The sequence below is a fragment of the Balaenoptera musculus genome, chromosome 7, assembly GCF_009873245.2.
Source record: "Balaenoptera musculus isolate JJ_BM4_2016_0621 chromosome 7, mBalMus1.pri.v3, whole genome shotgun sequence".
Lineage (NCBI taxonomy): Eukaryota > Metazoa > Chordata > Mammalia > Artiodactyla > Balaenopteridae > Balaenoptera > Balaenoptera musculus.
In genome coordinates, this window is record NC_045791.1 from 40,079,709 (window position 1) to 40,098,745 (window position 19,037).

General features: G+C 38.8%; 1 protein-coding gene across 1 annotated transcript in view; it reads right to left on the reverse strand.

The window, feature by feature from the left end:
* ACVR1C (activin A receptor type 1C) overlaps window positions 1-19,037 on the reverse strand; it is a 90,583-nt gene that overhangs the window by 51,024 nt on the left and 20,522 nt on the right. The gene's annotated exons all lie outside the window — the stretch shown is intronic.

The following is a 19,037-nucleotide window of genomic DNA, read 5'->3' on the forward strand; positions in this document are numbered from 1 at the left end:
ATAAAGGAGGCAGGAATATACAGTGGAGAAAAGACAGCCTCTTCAGTAAGTGGTGCTGGGAAAACTGGACAGCTACATGTAAGAGAATGAAATTAGAACACTCCTTAATACCCTATACAAAAATAAACTCAAAATGGATTGAAGACCTAAATGTTAGGCCAGACACTATAAAAACTCTTAGAGGAAAACATAGGCAGAACACTCTATGACATAAACCACAACAAGATCCTTTTTGACCCACCTTCTAGAGGAATGGAAATAAAAACAAAAAGAAACAAATGGGACCTAATGGAACTTAAAAGCTTTTGCACAGCAAAGGAAACCATAAACAAGATGAAAAGACAACCCTCAGAATGGGAGAAAATATTTGCAAATGAAGCAACTGACAAAGAATTAATCTCCAAAATATACAAGCAGCTCATGCAGCTCAATATCAAAAAAACAAACAACCCAATCCAAAAATGGTCAGAGGACCTAAATAGACATTTCTCCAAAGAAGATATACAGATTGCCAGCAAACACATGAAAGAATGCTCAACATCACTAATCATTAGAAAATGCAAATCAAAACTACAATTAGGTACCACCTCACACCGGTCAGAATGGCCATCATCAAAAAATCTACAAATAATAAACGCTGGAGAGGTTGTGGAGAAGAGGGCACCCTATTGCACTGTTGGTAGGAATGTAAATTGATACAGCCACTATGGAGAACAGTATGGAGGTTCCTTAAAAAACTAAAAATAGAACTACCATACGACCCAGCAATCCCACTACTGGGCATATACCCTGAGAAAACCATAATTCAAAGAGTCATGTACCACAATGTTCATTGCAGCACTATTTACAATAGCCAGGACATGGAAGCAACCTAAGTGTCCATCGACAGATGAATGGATAAAGAAGATGTGGTACATATATACAATGGAATATTACTCAGCCACAAAAAGAAACGAAACTAAGTTATTTGTATTGAGGTGGATGGACCTGGAGTCTGTCATACAGAGTGAAGTAAGTCAGAAAGAGAAAAAAAAATACCATATGCTAACACATATATATGGAATCTAAAAAAAAAAAATGGTTCTGATGAACCTAGGGGCAGGACAGGAATAACTATGCAGATGTAGAGAATGGACTTGAGGACACGGGGAGGGGGAAGGGTAAGCTGGGATGAAGTGAGAGAGTGGCATGGACATATATACACTACCAAATGTAAAATAGATAGCTAGTGGGAAGCAGCTGCATAGCAAAGGGAGATCAGCTCACTGTTTTGTGACCACCTAGAGGGGTGGGATAGGGAGGGTTGGAGGGAGACGCAAGAGGGAGGGGTTATGGGGATATATGAATACATATAGCTGATTCACTTTGTTATACAACAGAAACTAACAACAACCTTGTAAAGCAATTATATTACAATATTACAATAAGATGCCAAATAAATAATATTACAATAAAGATGCCAAATAAATAAATAAAATATGGGCAATATAAAAGCAAACTTTTTGGCTAAATGAGCCTTATTACAATATTATATTATTATAATTACAATAAAGATGTATTACAATATCACAATAAAGATGCCAAATAAATAAATAAAGATGCCAAATAAATAAATAAAATATGGGCAATATAAAAGCAAACTTTTTGGCTAAATGAGCCTTAAGCAGAAATTCAACTTCTAGAAATTCTATTTGCCCAGCCGTATCCAAAGAAATTCATAACTCCTAAAATATAGGAATGTATACCCAGCACAACGGAAAACCGTTCCTTTGTGCAAGTGGCAATTATGTTCCCTGTTTCAGAAGGCCTCATCCTCATGGCTGAGGAGGAACAGAACCACCCTAACAGGAGGGATGCTATCTAGGTGAACCGCTTTCACCTCCAGTTGTAGAGCTCAATTTAGGAAAAGTCCAGCACATCTTGAATTCTAATATTAGCCATTCTGAATGTCCTCAATCCAAAAGCAGCACTAAAGGGACTTCCCTGGTGGTCCAGTGGTAAAGAATCCGCCTTCCAATGCAAGGGACACAGGTTCAATCCCTGGTCGGGGAACTAAGATTCCACATATTGAGGGGCAACTAAGCCCACGTGCCACAACTACTGAGCTCACGCGCCTCAATGAGAGAGCCACATGCCGCAAACTACAGACACCATGCGCCCTGGAGCCTGTGCCACAACTAGAGAGAAGCCCGCGTGCCACAACGAAGAGCCCACGCCACAGTGAAAGATCCCGCACTGCACTCTCCAACGAAGACCCTGCATGCTGCAAGTAAGACCCGACGCAGCCAAAATAAATAAATAAATAAAATAAATAGAATAAAATAAATAAATATTAAAAAATAAAGCAACACTAAATGAAACCTGAGGTTTCAGCCCACCTTTACCATAAACCACCTAAGACTTCAGACAAATTTCTCAACCTCTCCGCATCTTAGACTCCTCATCCGATATATCATAAGGTCAGGAAGTAGATTAGATTTCTAAAGACCCCTCCAATTTTATAGCCCTCTTCTGCTCTGAGCTCAGGTCACAATTCTCAATATAAGTAATTTTTGGGTTACCCTATCTATCATAGATAGAGAGCTGGGGTTAGAAATATGAGCACCCAGTGAAGGACAGGTTTGTACCTCCAAATCCACACACATATTTCAGTGGGCGAGTGGATTCTACTGGTTTGTAATCCAACAAAACTTCTCCAGTCAATATTAAAGATGATTTATCTTGCTCTGTATTTATCATATGAGAATCTAATGTTCTTTTCAATGTCAGCATGATATTTTGGGGAAGTAGAGGAAAGTTCAAAGCCTCTCTGAATTGATCTTGACATCCAGACTCTTGACTAACCCCTAAATCACAGTATATACACGATTACAACTTTAGACCTTGACTGTAGTCATGTAAGGAAGAAAAGGACTGACTCTGTTTGGGGTCTCCCATCTCAAAGCACCATGTCAAAGAAAAGGCTGTTCCTAGTCACAGGACACATGTCTTCTGCTACCCTCCCATATACTTCTTATTGAATTTGAGAAGTTTTCTTACATTGGCAGCCTAAGTGGTTCCTTATCAAACTGTTCCTTCAAGTCCTGAGATTTTGTATTGTCTTCTGCCTAGGAGAAGAGTGACTCTCAATGGATTCCAATTACATTTAGGATAAAACAAAATCCACAATCATTATTATGACCTAAGAGCCTAGTAAGTCTGGATTCTTCTCAATCCTTGAACCTCATTTCTTATAACTAAGCCTCCTGGACACATTGGTCTCCTCGTTATAGCTCTAAATAACAAGTTCTTTCCCACATCATTGTCTTTGCTCAGACTGGTCCCTTTGCCTGACATGCTCTTCCTTTCCTTCTAATTCTTCAGATCTCAGCTCGAACATCACCACCTCAGAGAAATCTTCACAGACTCCTCTTGCCAGACCATCTGCTCTCCATCCTTTCTGGTACTTAACTGCAATCTGTAATTAGCTTATTTATTATATCAGCCTCACTAGAATGAAAACTTCATGAAGACAGGGATCTTTTCCTGCCTTATCTACCATCATATTCCCCAACAACTAGAAGAGGGTATGGCATATGATAAAAACCCAATTAACAAGTATTAAATTAAAAATTGTAGAAAACTGCAAAGTACAGAAGAATATAAGATAGCTAAATTCATAACACAACTCAAAACCCTATAATATTCTCATTGTGGTGTATTTTCTTCTAGTTTTTTCTGTAATAGTTTTTCACAGTTGAATTCTACCTATAAACACAATTTTAAGTGCTGCTTTTTAAGTCTGTCAGCATTATATCATGAGCTTTATAATATCTCCTTTATGGTCATTCAATGGTATTGATAGATCTATTATTAATGTAAATGGATGGCATATAGCATTTCCTTACTTTTAGGTGTCAGTTATTTCTAATTTTTGCAATTAAATAACACTGTTGAACATCTTTGTGGATTAATTTTCAACCAAATTTAATTTCCTAATCTAGAGCCCCAAAAATTACAACATCTGACATTCTTGATAGAATTGTCAAACAGCCTTGCAGAAAAGTTGTACTAATAAAGATTTCCATTGGCCCTTATGAAAGTACCTATTTCACAATACATTTTTCAGCATTAGATATTCTCACTAAAACCTTAATAATATGACAGATGGAAGTTGCATCTCATTTTAATCTGCTTTTCCCTCCTAATGGGGTTGAAATTTTTTTTAATATTTCATCTGGATTTTCTCTTAGGTGAATTTTTTATCCATACCATTTATCTCTTGGATAAATCTTAAAATGTCTCAGTTTGAAAGAGCTGTCTATAAAGATAGAAATCCTTTGTCATATGTGTCACATATAACATTTCCCACTTTCATTTTATTTGCTTTTTTCCTAATGTACCATCTTCATTGTTTTGAAAAAATATATATATTTCCTCTGGATTACCAGTCTTTTATTTGGCACTTTCCTCCTTTGCCTTCAAGCTTGAAAAATCTCCCATCCAGATGTTTTCTAAATGTTCAATATTTTATTCCACCTAATGATTTTTTATACACTTAACCATTAAATTCATGTGGAATTTGATTGTGGTATGAAAAAATACATAAATCTTTTATTTTTAAAATTTATTTATTTATTTATTTTTGGCTGCGTTGGGTCTTCATTGCTGCATGCAGGCTTTCTCTAGTCGTGGCGAGCAGGAGCTACTCTTCGTTGCAGTGCACAGGCTTCTCATTGCAGTGGCATCTCTTGTTGTGGAGCATGGGCTCTAGGCATGCGGGCTCCAGTAGTTGTGGCATGTGGGCTCAGTAGTTGTGGCTCGTGGGCTCTGGAGTGCAGGCTTGGTAGTTGTGGCATATGGGCTTAGTTGCAGTGCGGCATGTGGGATCTTCCTGGACCAGGGCTCGAACCCATGTCCCCTGCATTGGCAGGCAGATTCTTAACCACTGCGCCACCAGGGAAGGTGATAAGTGAATTATTTTATGGCAAGTTCCCAGATGCTAAAAATGTTTTTTAAATCATTATTAAAAGAATGTTGCAATTTTAAAGAATTTAAAGAATTTGTATCAGGGAAGTGCAATCAAAACCACAAGAAGATATCATCTTATACCTGTTAGAATGGCTATTATAAAAAAAAAAAAAGAAGGGGGGGGTCTGGGCAAGATGGCGGAAGAGTAAGACGCGGAGATCACCTTCCTTCCCACAGATACAGTGGAAGTACATCTACGCGTGGAACTGCTCCTACAGAACACCCACTGAACGCTGGCAGAAGACGTCAGACCTCCCAAAAGGCAAGAAACTCCCCACGTACTTGGGTAGGGCAAAAAAAAAATTAATAACAGAGACAAAAGAATAGGGACGGGACCTGCACCAGTGGGAGGGAGCCGTGAAGGAGGAAAGGTTTCCATGCACTAGGAAGCCCCTTCGTGGGCAGAGACTGCGGGTGGCAGAGGGGGGAAGCTTCAGAGCCACGGAGGAGAGCGCAGCCACAGGGGTGCGGAGGGCAAACCGGAGAGATTCCCGCACGGAGGCTCAGTGCTGAGTAGCACTCACCAGCCTGAGAGGCTTGTCTGCTCAGCCGCCGGGGCGGGCGGGGCTGGGAGCTGAGGCTCGGGCTTCGGTGCTAGCCAGGAGGGAGTCTGGGAAAAAGTCTGCAGCTGCCGAAGAGGCAAGAGACTTTTTCTTGCCTCTTTGTTTCGCGGCGTGCAAGGAGAGGGGATTCAGAGCGCCGCCTAAACGAACTCCAGAGACGGGCACGAGCCGTGGCTATCAGTGCGGACCCAGAGGCGGGTGCGAGCCGCGGCTATCAGCGTGGACCCCAGAGACGGGCAGGAGACGCTAAGGCTGCTGCTGCCGCCACCAAGAAGCCTGTGTGCGAGCACAGGTCACTCTCCGCACCGCCCCTCCCGGGAGCCGGTGCAGCCCGCCACTGCCAGGCTCCAGTGATCCAGGGACAACTTCCCCAGGAGAACGCACGGTGCGCCTCAGGCTGCTGCAATGAAACGCCTGCCTCTGCCACGCAGGTTCACCCCGCCTCCTCCGTACCGCTCCCTCCCACCGTCCTGAGTGAGCCAGAGCCCCCAAAGCAGCTGCTCCTTTAACCCCGTTCTGTCTGGGCGGGGAACAGACGCCCTCAGGCGACCTACATGCAGAGGCGGGTCCAAATCCAAAGCTGAACCCCGGGAGCTGTACGAACAAAGAAGAGAAAGGGAAATCTCTCCCAGCAGCCTCAGAAGCAGCGGATTAAAGCTCCACAAACAACTTGATGTGCCTGCATCTGTTGAATACCTGAATAGACAACGAATCATCCCAAATTCAGGAGGTGGACTTTGGGAGCAGGATATATTAATTTTTCCCCTTTTCCTTTTTTTGTGAGTATATATGTGTATACTTCTGGGTGAGATTTTGTCTGTATAGCTTTGCTTTCACCATTAGTCCTAGGGTTAGGTCCGTCCGTTTTTTTTTTTTTTTCTTTTTTTACTTAAAAAATTTTTTTTTCCTAATAAATGTTTTCTTCATAATTTTTTCCTTATTTTCTATTTTTAGAAATAAAAAAATTTTTTAATAAGTTTTTTCATATTTTTTATTTTTAAAAATAAAAAATTTTTTTCTTAATAAATTTTTTCTTAATTTTTTTTCCTATTTTTTATTATAAAAAATTAATAAATCTATTTTTAAAAATTAAAAAAAATTTTTTTCTTAATAAATTTATTCTTAATTTTTTTTCTTATTTTTTATTATAATAGTTTTATTTTATTTTATTTTATCCTCTTTCTTTCTTTCTTTCTATTTTTTTCTCCCTTATATTCTGAGCCGTGTGGATGAAAGGCTCTTGGTGCTCCAGCCAGGCATCAGGGCTGTGCCTCTGAGGTGGGAGAGCCAACTTCAGAACACTGGTCCACAAGAGACCTCCCAGCTCCACGTAATACCAAACAGCGAAAATCTCTCAGAGATCTCCATCTCAACATCAAGACCCAACTTCATTCAACAACCAGCAAGCTACAGTGCTGGACACACTATGCCAAACAACTAGCAAGACTTCCCCGGGAGAACACAGCCCCATCCATTAGCAGAGAGGCTGCCTAAAATCATAATAAGGCCACAGACACCCAAAAACACACCACCAGATGTGGACCTGCCCAACAGAAAGACAAGATCCAACCTCATCCACCAGAACACAGGCACTAGTCCCCTCCACCAGGAAGCCTACACAACCCACTGAACCAATCTTAGCCACTGGGGACAGATACCAAAAACAATGGGAACTACGAACCTGCAGCCTGTGAAAAGGAGACCCCAAACACAGTAAGATAAGCAAAATGAGAAGACAAAAAAACACACAGCAGGTGAAGGAGCAGGGTCAAAACACACCAAACCTAACAAATGAAGAGGAAATAGGCAGTCTACCTGAAAAAGAATTCAGAATAATGATAGTAAAGATGATCCAAAATCTTGGAAATAGAATAAACAAAATGCAAGAAACATTTAACAAGGACGTAGAAGAACTAAAGAGGAACCAAGCAACAATGAAAAACACAATAAATGAAATTAAAAATACTCTAGACGGGATCAATAGCAGAATAACTGAGGCAGAAGAACGGATAAGTGACCTGGAAGATAAAATAGTGGAAATAACTACTGCAGAGCAGAATAAAGAAAAAAGAATGAAAAGAACTGAGGACAGTCTCAGAGACCTCTGGGACAACATTAAACGCACCAACATTCGAATTATAGGGGTCCCAGAAGAAGAAGAGAAAAAGAAAGGGACTGAGAAAATATTTGAAGAGATTATAGTTGAAAACTTCCCTAATATGGGAAAGGAAATAGTTAATCAAGTCCTGGAAGCACAGAGAGTCCCATACAGGATAAATCCAAGGAGAAACACGCCAAGACACATATTAATCAAACTATCAAAAATTAAATATAAAGAAAATATATTAAAAGCAGCAAGGGAAAAACAACAAATAACACACAAGGGAATCCCCATAAGGTTAACAGCTGATCTTTCAGCAGAAACTCTGCAAGCCAGAAGGGAGTGGCAGGATATACTTAAAGTCATGAAGGAGAAAAACCTACAACCAAGGTTACTCTACCCAGCAAGGATCTCATTCAGATGTGATGGAGAAATTAAAACCTTTACAAACAAGCAAAAGCTGAGAGAGTTCAGCACCACCAAACCAGTTTTACAACAAATGCTAAAGGAACTTCTCTAGGCAAGAAACACAAGAGAAGGAAAACACCTACAATAACAAACACAAAATATTTAAGAAAATGGGAATAGGAACATACATATTGATAATTACCTTAAATGTAAATGGATTAAATGCTCCCACCAAAAGACACAGGCTGGCTGAATGGATACAAAAGCAAGACCCATATATATGCTGTCTACAAGAGACCCACTTCAGACCTAGAGACACATACAGACTGAAAGTCAGGGGATGGAAAAAGATATTCCATGCAAATGGAAATCAAAAGAAAGCTGGAGTAGCAATTCTCATATCAGACAAAATAGACTTTAAAATAAAGACTATTACAAGAGACAAAGAAGGACACTATATAATGATCAAGGGATCGATCCAAGAGGAAGGTATAACAATTGTAAATATTTATGCACCCAACATAGGAGCACCTCAATACATAAGGCAAATACTAACAGCCATAAAAGGGGAAATCGACAGCAACACAATCATAGTAGGGGACTTTAACACCCCACTTTCACCAATGGACAGATCATCCAAAATGAAAATAAATAAGGAAACACAAGCTTTAAATGATACATTAAACAAGATGGACTTAATTGATATTTATAGGACATTCCACCCAAAAACAACAGAATACACATTTTTCTCAAGTGCTCATGGAGCATTCTCCAGGATAGATCATATCTTGGGTCACAAATCAAGCCTTGGTAAATTTAAGAAAATTGAAATCGTATCAAGTATCTTTTCCGACCACAACGCTATGAGACTAGATATCAATTACAGGAAAAGATCTGTAAAAGATACAAACACATGGAGGCTACACAATACACTACTTTATAACGAAGTGATCACTGAAGAAATCAAAGAGGAAATCAAAAAATACCTAGAAACAAATGACAATGGAGACACGACGACCCAAAACCTATGGGACACAGCAAAAGCAGTGCTAAGAGGGAAGTTTATAGCAATACAAGCCTACATCAAGAAACAGGAAACGTCTCGAATAAACAACCTAAACTTGCACCTAAAGCAATTAGAGAAAGAAGAGCAAAAAAACCCCAAAGCTAGCAGAAGGAAAGAAATCATAAAGATCAGATCAGAAATAAATGAAAAAGAAATGAAGGAAACAATAGCAAAAATCAATGAAACTAAAAGCTGGTTCTTCAAGAAGATAAACAAAATTGATAAACCATTAGCCAGACTCATCAAGAGAAAAAGGGAGAAGAATCAAGTCAATAGAATTAGAAATGAAAAAGAAGAAGTAACCACTGACACTGCAGAAATACAAACGATCATGAGAGATTACTACAAGCAACTCTATGCCTATAAAATGGACAACCTGGAAGAAATGGACAGATTCTTAGAAATGCACAACCTATCGAGACTGAACCAGAAAGAAATAGAAAATATGAACAGACCAATCACAAGCACTGAAATTGAAACTGTGATTAAAAATCTTCCAACAAACAAAAGCCCAGTACCAGATGGCTTCACAGGCGAATTCTATCAAACATTTAGAGAAGAGCTAACACCTATCCTTCTCAAACTCTTCCAAAATATTGCAGAGGGAGGAACACTCCCCAACTCATTCTACGAGGCCACCATCACCCTGATACCAAAACCAGACAAAGATGTCACAAAGAAAGAAAACTACAGGCCAATATCACTGATGAACATAGATGCAAAAATCCTCAACAAAATACTAGCAGACAGAATCCAACAGCACATTAAAAGGATTATACACCATGATCAAGTGGGGTTTATTCCAGGAATGCAAGGATTCTTCAATATACGCAAATCAATCAACGTGATACATCATATTAACAAATTGAAGGAGAAAAACCATATGATCATCTCAATAGATGCAGAGAGAGCTTTCGACAAAATTCAACACCCATTTATGATAAAAGCCCTGCAGAAAGTAGGCATAGAGGGAACTTTCCTCAACATAATAAAGGCCATATATGACAAACCCACAGCCAACATTGTCCTCAATGGTGAAAAACTGAAACCATTTCCACTAAGATCAGGAACAAGACAAGGTTGCCCACTCTCACCACTATTATTCAACATAGTTTTGGAAGTGTTAGCCACAGCAATCAGAGAAGAAAAAGAAATAAAAGGAATCCAAATTGGAAAAGAAGAAGTAAAGCTGTCACTGTTTGCAGATGACATGATACTATACATAGAGAATCCTAAAACTGCCACCAGAAAACTACTAGAGCTAATCAATGAATTTGGTAAAGTAGCAGGATACAAAATTAATGCACAGAAATCTCTTGCATTCCTATATACTAATGATGAAAAATCTGAAAGTGAAATTAAGAAAACACTCCCGTTTACCATTGCAACAAAAAGAATAAAATATCTAGGAATAAACCTACCTAAGGAGACAAAAGACCTGTATGCAGAAAATTATAGGACACTGATGAAAGAAATTAAAGATGATACAAACAGATGGAGAGATATACCACATTCTTGGATTGGAAGAATCAACATTGTGAAAATGACTCTACTACCCAAAGCAATCTACAGATTCAATGCAATCCCTATCAAACTACCACTGGCATTTTTCACAGAACTAGAACAAAAAATTTCACAATTTGTATGGAGACACAAAAGACCCCGAATAGCCAAAGCAATCTTGAGAACGAAAAATGGAGCTGGAGGAATCAGGCTCCCTGACTTCAGACTATATTACAAAGCTACAGTAATGAAGACAGTTTGGTACTGGCCCAAAAACAGAAATATAGATCAATGGAACAGGATAGAAAGCCCAGAGATAAACTCACGCACATATGGTCACCTTATCTTCGATAAAGGAGGCAAGCATATACAGTGGAGAAAAGACAGCCTCTTCAATAAGTGGTGCTGGGAAAATTGGACAGGTACATGTAAAAGTATGAAATTAGAACACTCCCTGACACCATACACAAAAAGAAACTCAAAATGGATTAAAGACCTAAGTGTAAGGCCAGACACTATCAAACTCTTAGAGGAAAACATAGGCAGAACACTCTATGACATAAATCACAGCAAGATCCTTTTTGACCCAGCCCCTAGAGAAATGGAAATAAAAACACAAATAAACAAATGGGACCTAATGAAACTTAAAAGCTTTTGCACAGCAAAGGAAACCATAAACAAGACCAAAAGACAACCCTTAGAATGGGAGAAAATATTTGCAAATGAAGCAACTGACAAAGGATTAATCTCCAAGATTTACAAGCAGCTCATGCAGCTCAATAACAAAAAAACAAACAACCCAATCCAAAAATAGGCAGAAGACCTAAACAGACATTTCTCCAAAGAATATATACAGATGGCCAACAGACACATGAAAGAATGCTCAACATCATTAATCATTAGAGAAATGCAAATCAAAACTACAATGAGGTATCATCTCACACTGGTCAGAATGGCCATCATCAAAAAATCTAGAAACAATAAATGCTGGAGAGGGTGTGGAGAAAAGGGAACACTCTTGCACTGTTGGTGGGAATGTAAATTGATACAGCCACTATGGAGAACAGTATGGAGGTTCCTTAAAAAACTAAAAATAGAACTACCATATGACCCAGCAATCCCACTACTGGGCATATACCCTGAGAAAACCATAATTCAAAAAGAGTCATGTACCAAAATGTTCATTGCAGCTCTATTTACAATAGCCAGGACATGGAAGCAACCTAAGTGTCCATCATCGGATGAATGGATAAAGAAGATGTGGCACATATATACAATGGAATATTACTCAGCCATAAAAAGAAATGAAATGGAGGTATTTGTAATGAGGTGGATGGAGTTAGAGTCTGTCATACAGAGTGAAGTAAGTCAGAAAGAGAAAAACAAATACAGTATGCTAACACATATATATGGAATCTAAGGAAAAAAAAAAAAAGGTCATGAAGAACCTAGTGGCAAGACGGGAATAAAGACACAGGCCTACTAGAGAATGGACTTGAGGATATGGGGAGGGGGAGGGGTGAGATGTGACAGGGTAAGAGAGTGTCATGGACATATATACACTACCAAATGTAAAATAGATAGCTAGTGGGAAGCAGCCGCATAGCACAGGGAGATCAGCTTGGTGCTTTGTGTCCACCTAAAGGGGTGGGATAGGAAGGGTGGGAGGGAGGGGGATGCAAGAGGGAAGAGATATGGGAACACATTTATATGTATAACTGATTCACTTTGTTATAAAGCAGAAACTAACACACCATTGTAAAGCAATTTTACTCCAATAAAGATGTTTAAAAAAAAAAAAAGAAAAAGAAAGAAGGAAAGAACAAACAAGTGAGGTGGTGAGGATGTGCAGAAAAGGGAAACCTTGTACACTGTTCATGGGGATATAAATTGGTGCAGCCACTCTGGAAAACAGTATGGAGGTCCATAAAAAAATTTAAAATAGAACTATCATATAATCAGCAATTCCACTTCTGGATATTTATTCACAGAAAACAAAAACACAAACTGGAAAAGGTATATGAACATTATATATGTAAATAATGTTCACTGCAACAGTATTTACAATTGCCAAGATATGGAACCTAAGTGTCCATCAACAGATGAGTGGATAAAGAACATATGGTATACACACACACACACACACACACACACACACACACCCACTGGAGTATTATTCAGGCATAAAAAGGGATGAAGTCTTGCCATTTGTGACAGCATATCTGGACCTTGAGGGCATTATGCCAAGTGAAATAAGTCAGACAGAGAAAGACAAACATCATAAGATTTCACTTACATGTAGAATCTGAAAATTAAAATTTTGTGATAGTATATGGTGATAAATGTAAACTAGACTTTAACAAAAAGGATATTGTATGAGTTAGGGTTTTCCAGAGATACAGAACCAGTAGGATGTGTACACACACACACACGTATGTGTATATGTATATCTATACATCTGTACCTATATCTACAGAGAGAAAGAAATTTATTCTAAGGAATTGGTCACTGGATTGTAGAGGTTAACAACTCCAAATCTGCAGGATAGCCCAGGAGAATGGAGACCTAGGGAAGAGTTGATGTTGCAACTCAAGTCTAAAAATGTTTTGGAAGCAGAATTCCTTCTTCTGGGACCTTAGTTTTCCTCAAAAGGTCTTTAACTGATATGATGAGGCCCACCCAATTATGGAGGGTAATCTGCTTTACTCTAAGACTACTGATTTAAATGTTAATCTCATCTTAAAAATAACTTCACAACAAAATCCGCACTGGTGATCAAAAACTGGGTACCATGGTCTTGTCTAGTTGACTCGTAAAATTAACCATCACAAGTATTTATTACGTGTCAAACACCATGGTAAGAGCTAAGGAAAGGAGGTATGGAGGAAAGCAAAAAGGTCATTCCCTAAAGAAATTGCAGTGTTAAAGGACAGTACTATAATGTGGAAAACGGAGCCAGAGATGTGTACACAGTGTATTAGGACACAGAGGCTGAGCGCTGCTTAATTCAGCTGGGGAGGGGGCAGGGGTGGATAGGGAAGGCTCCTTTTAGGTGAGTCTTGAGAAGCACAATTGTTCTTCACCATCCCCAGTCTCCTCCCCTCCCCCATTCAGAGTACCAGTGCCACCCCACACTCTCAGCAGTCCTCAAAGACCCTCCAGCCAGCCCCACCAGCCTGGGGAAAGCATGGCAGTCCTCACCCACTGGACAGTGGGGAAATAGCTCCTGTTATGGGGCTGAAATATATGGGCACTAACTTGTGCCCACTTTGCCAATATATTCTTGTCACACCCATTCCCCAGATGGAACTACATTCCCAGTCCAAGCATCTCAGTGTCCCGGGCACCACCCTCCCAAGGGCCCCTTGGCTCTTCTGGCACTGACTGGGAAGGTTCAGTCACCGTCCCTGGAGTTGCAGGTTGGGGCTCAGAGCCCTCCCCCAGTACAGGGCCTGGGGACTTCCACCTCCTCTTCGCCTGAACGGTTTGCAGGTCCTCCCTCGGGTTGCCCGGATCCCCGGGATGTCAGCCGGGCTTTGGCATGAGTGAATTCCAGACCCAGTCAGCTCCGGCTGGCTTCACCCTCTGCCTGCCCAGAGAGAGTCTCACTCCAGAGATGCCTTCCCAGTGATCCTGGGTACCATCTAGTGGCAGCATAGAGAGGATGTGGGCTACTTTTTACAGAATAACCTCCGCTCCCGAGTAGCGTTTCTCAAGCATTTTTTTAAAAAATAAATTTATTTATTTATTTTTGGCTGCGTTGGGTCTTTGTTGCTGCGCACGGGCTTTCTCTAGTTGTGGCGAGCGGGGGCTACTCTTTGTTGCGGTATGCAGGCTTCTCATTGTGGTGGCTTCTCTTGCTACAGAGCACAGGCTCTAGGTGCACGGGCTTCACTAGTTGTGGCACACGGTCTCTAGAGCGCAGGCTCAGTAGTTGTGGCGCATGGGCTTAGTTGCTCCACGGCACGTGGGATCTTCCTGGACCAGGGCTTGAACCCGTGTCCCCTGCACTGGCAGGTGGATTCTCAACCACTGTGCCACCAGGGAAGCCCCTCTCAAGCATTTTTAAAACCCGTATTTCTTTTAACTAAACATAAAAATCTGACACCCTTAGCTTTCTATTATTTGACATTGGAAATAAAATGAATAAAAGAAAAATAGATAATTAAGTCTGTAATACTTATTGTTATTTGCGTATTCATTTAGATCCCATTGCCCATAGAGCTATGTTGATGTTCACATAAAATCTCACTTGATAGTAGTGGTTACCAGATTTGGGGATATCACTCACCCGTAAAATTTCAAAAATAATTTTGGGACTCAATCAAGGCTTGAACTAAATATTCAAGGGTTGAACTAAATTTTTGCTTTCCCAAGGAAGAACATTAAAAAAAAAAAAAAAAAGCACACTCTATTACCGTCATTTCCAAAGATAAAGGGAATTATAATACCAATGAAGGAAGGAAGGACATAAATCACAGGTTTAAGGACAGACCTTAATAAGATCAAGGATATCTTTTAAAATTTTCAAATGTTGAAAAACATAACTATTTTATCATGTTACATTTCTTTTGTCTTTTTCTAATACAGATTGTTCATCTGGGGGTGAACTGTGCATCAGAAAGTGGAACTTGAGTGTTCAACCTGTTCCTGTACTTTGTTTTGTTCATGATCAATGGCCACAATCCACATAGGAATGTTCCCTTAAAGGCAAGAGGCAGCCATCCATAGTGCTATTTTTATTCAATATGGAATGTTCCAAAAAACTGAATGAAGCTGAATAATAAAAGCCACGCATGCCAAGCTACAAAGAAAGCTAATAGTGGGAGACAGCACAGTGTTTGGCTAACAAGGGACTTCTTTGTTCAGAAAACAGACTGCTGGGCCTTCTGGGCTCAACTCAATGAGCTCACTCTAGGCAAATGCTCACCTGCCAAAGATTCACTTTGTAAATGCTTCCACCAGTATTGGGGCACAGATATTAACACTGTATTTAATCAACCTGTACTTTTAGGTCTATTTTATTGAACTTGGAGGAAGGTATTTTTAAAATGATTACAGACCTGCGTTCAATACACTGCTTCTCAAATCTGTGATGTACTTGATGATTAGCTCTTAATCAGGAACACACCATATAATTTTAATATTGTTTCCATGAGACATTATTACCAATTATAACCACCTCCTGCAGGATATGATTTCCAGCAATATCTTGTAGTGATGAGCACAGATTGCTACTCTGTTGTACAGAGAAAGGAACCTATGTAAAGAAAAGAATGGCCCAGGAGTTCTGATTCAGTTCAGTGTATTTTGGAGGCAGGGTGTTAATCCTAGTTCTAGTAACATGGCCTTTGAGGCTTCTGCGACCTCAACTGATCCATCCAAGAAAGAATTCAATTAGATGACCTCTAATGTCCTCCCCAGTTCTAAAGATCTATGACTCCAAGAGGTGAATGCATAGATGGGCACCATGCAGTATGAGATAGAGCAATGTGAGCGAGTGCATACCCAGAGAACAAAGAAGTCGTTGTCCTAGAATCTTAGTTCTCGAAGAAACCTGTTCAGGAACTATTGCATCGTTCTGCTAAAGACTGAAGTGTATAATCAGAGTTCATACTTTGGAAGTCCACTGAGTCATAGAAAGCTAGTGTTGTCTTCTCAATTTCTATGAAGTAGAGAAGATAGAAATCAAGTGGGAGAGGATCACAGAGAATTTGGTGATGAAAGGAGAATAGGAACATGTGAAATATTTCATCCATTTATAAAAAATGGAATAAAATACAGAAAGTTGATACAAAGATAAACTTTTAAAAGCTAAGGAAGTTCTGACTTATTTAAAGGAGGCAATTAAAATAATCAATAAAGAAAAATGTAACTAATAATTAATAGTCAAACAACAGGACTAAAAGAATATGCAGATAGAAAAAGAGACAAAATGGTCTCAAGTTTAGAATGAAAGTGGCAAATAAAATTGAAAAGTTAAAGTCTTCAGAGTTCTTAAGGGCTCACTTGTCAGAAATTTTTATCACAATCCACAGTTCTTCATTTCTATGATCAGATATGGTAAGGAATAGATAATTCTCAATCTAGAAATAAAAGGAAACTATACAAAGTTAGAAGCTGCTGTAACTAAAAATAGAGTGGCAAGTGAAGAGTTGAAAGGGGAAGAGGAGGGCAAGTGATTTAAAAGGAAAGTTTTCTCTAAGGCTGATCCCACTGGGCCTCTTTCCAACACTGACCCCAAAACTCAAAGGTTTAGCTTGGATACTGTGAAGAACTTATATTGTACAAGCATGAAATGGGCAGCATTACCTTCCTCTATTCAAAGAAGATGGGTAGGAGTGGGAGCTGATGAGTGGGAGATGACATTTTTAAATTCATAATTTTTAAAATATATGTAATTCTCAGACCTCTAGGGATTATCATAGCTGCTATAGAAGGCGCGTTACATGGCTTTCCCTGGAATTATGTTTTCCTGTTGTTTATCAAAGCATTATTAAACAAAATAACTGCTTGCTTTTTTCAGCTACGCAAATATATTTCAAGACATAAAAGTGAAGAAATATAAGAAATTAGAGGACTTCAGAAGCCTCAAAGAATTCATATTAAGCCAAAAGGAAAGGAAAGTCTAAGGCAGGTCGTCCTGAGTTTTGCTGCTACTGTCGTGATAAGCCAGTGTAAAACGATACAAAACAAAAAACTATAGCAAAATAATAAAAACAACCCTTATCTTTCTAGCTCTGTTCATTTAAGTTTAACATTGTGGGAATTCAGCAAGGTGTAGGGAAAGCATCCTGTGCTTCAGAAGACTCCACATCTGTAGCTGAAAACCTGAGCCACTGCTAGACCAGCTGCATGGCCCGGGAAGTTCCTTCACCTCTCTAAATGTGACTACGCGCTGGGGAAGCAGGGATAGTAACTCCAATCTCACAAGGTTTTTGTGATTAAAAGAGATATTTTATATAAAACATTTGACACACAGATGTTAAAACAAAAAACCTAAAAATTAAGTTCCTGCTGTTATAAGTTATAAGCTGTTCAGAGCTCAACATTCAAAGCCCAAACCATACTCCTTGAATATAACTGTGAGTGTTTCTGACAACTCTTTCTGGCTTTGATTAATTTTTTCTTTGGTAGTGAAACTGCAGCACTAAGGTGATAAAATCAGCAGCTGTAACTCGAAATAGACTTTTTTTGTCTTAAAAAAACCCCAAAACTTTGACATCTGAGCATGATCAAAGAGTAGAAGTATCTAGAATGTTAACTCTCATATTGGTTGCTACACTAATTTTTTTCCCACATATCAATCAATGATTTCTTGAGTTTGACAAATAAATTTGAAAAGACAAATATGTCAATAGAAAAATGAACAAAGAAGATGAACAGAGAAAGAAAAACTGTCAATAAACATGAAAAGCTTTAATCTCATTAATAATCAAAACAGGAAATTAATACAAAGACATAATTTTTATTTAAAATTATTTTGTAAATTATAACAACCAGAAATGACAAGAGGGGATCAATTAATTTCACCTTAACACACAGTTGATGGAGTATCATTTGGTACAAACTTTTGGGAGTACAATCTGACATATTTGTCTCAAGAGTCCTAAAAACGTTTATGATCTTTGCGGTTGTATTTCCACTTCCTCTATATGAAATAATCAAAAAAACAAAATTTTATTTAAAATTTCCATTGTGGAATTATTATTCACAGAAGTGAAAAATGGAAATAACCTAAATATCCCCAAATCAAAGTGTTTAAATAAATTTTGATAATACATATGACAGCATAATACTCTGTTTTTAATAATATTTCATTAGAGTAGCTCACTATAGATATTAAATGAAAAGTACAGTCATAAAACATCTAGGATATGATCTTAATTTACATAGAAATAAAGATTAGGAGGAAATAAAACAAAATATTAATAGCAGTTATCTCTGAGGTATCAAACTAAAGATGATTTTTACATTTTTCAACACTTTTCCCTAATTTCCTACAATGAACACATATTAATGCTATAATCAGAAACTAACAAAAAGATTTTGTTAAAATCACTTTTTGCTCTGTTAAAATATTTAGTTCATAGGGAGTCCCTGAGGATATCATAGGGATATCTTCAGTCAGCTCTTCTGCCTATGCCTTCAAAATAACACTGATGGCGGAGTCTGGTATCACCCACATGTGTGTTGTCATGTTACCCCATTGCTTACAGCAACTCTATTTTCAAGTCCAAAAATTGTAATTTGTGCTCTGCAAATAGGCTAGCATATTTGAAAGCAGGGCTATCCCTGAAAATTCAGATATATGAACATCACATAATGACTCCCACTCTACACTGGAATCTTACCTGATCTCGAGGACATAAACCAACAGACTAGC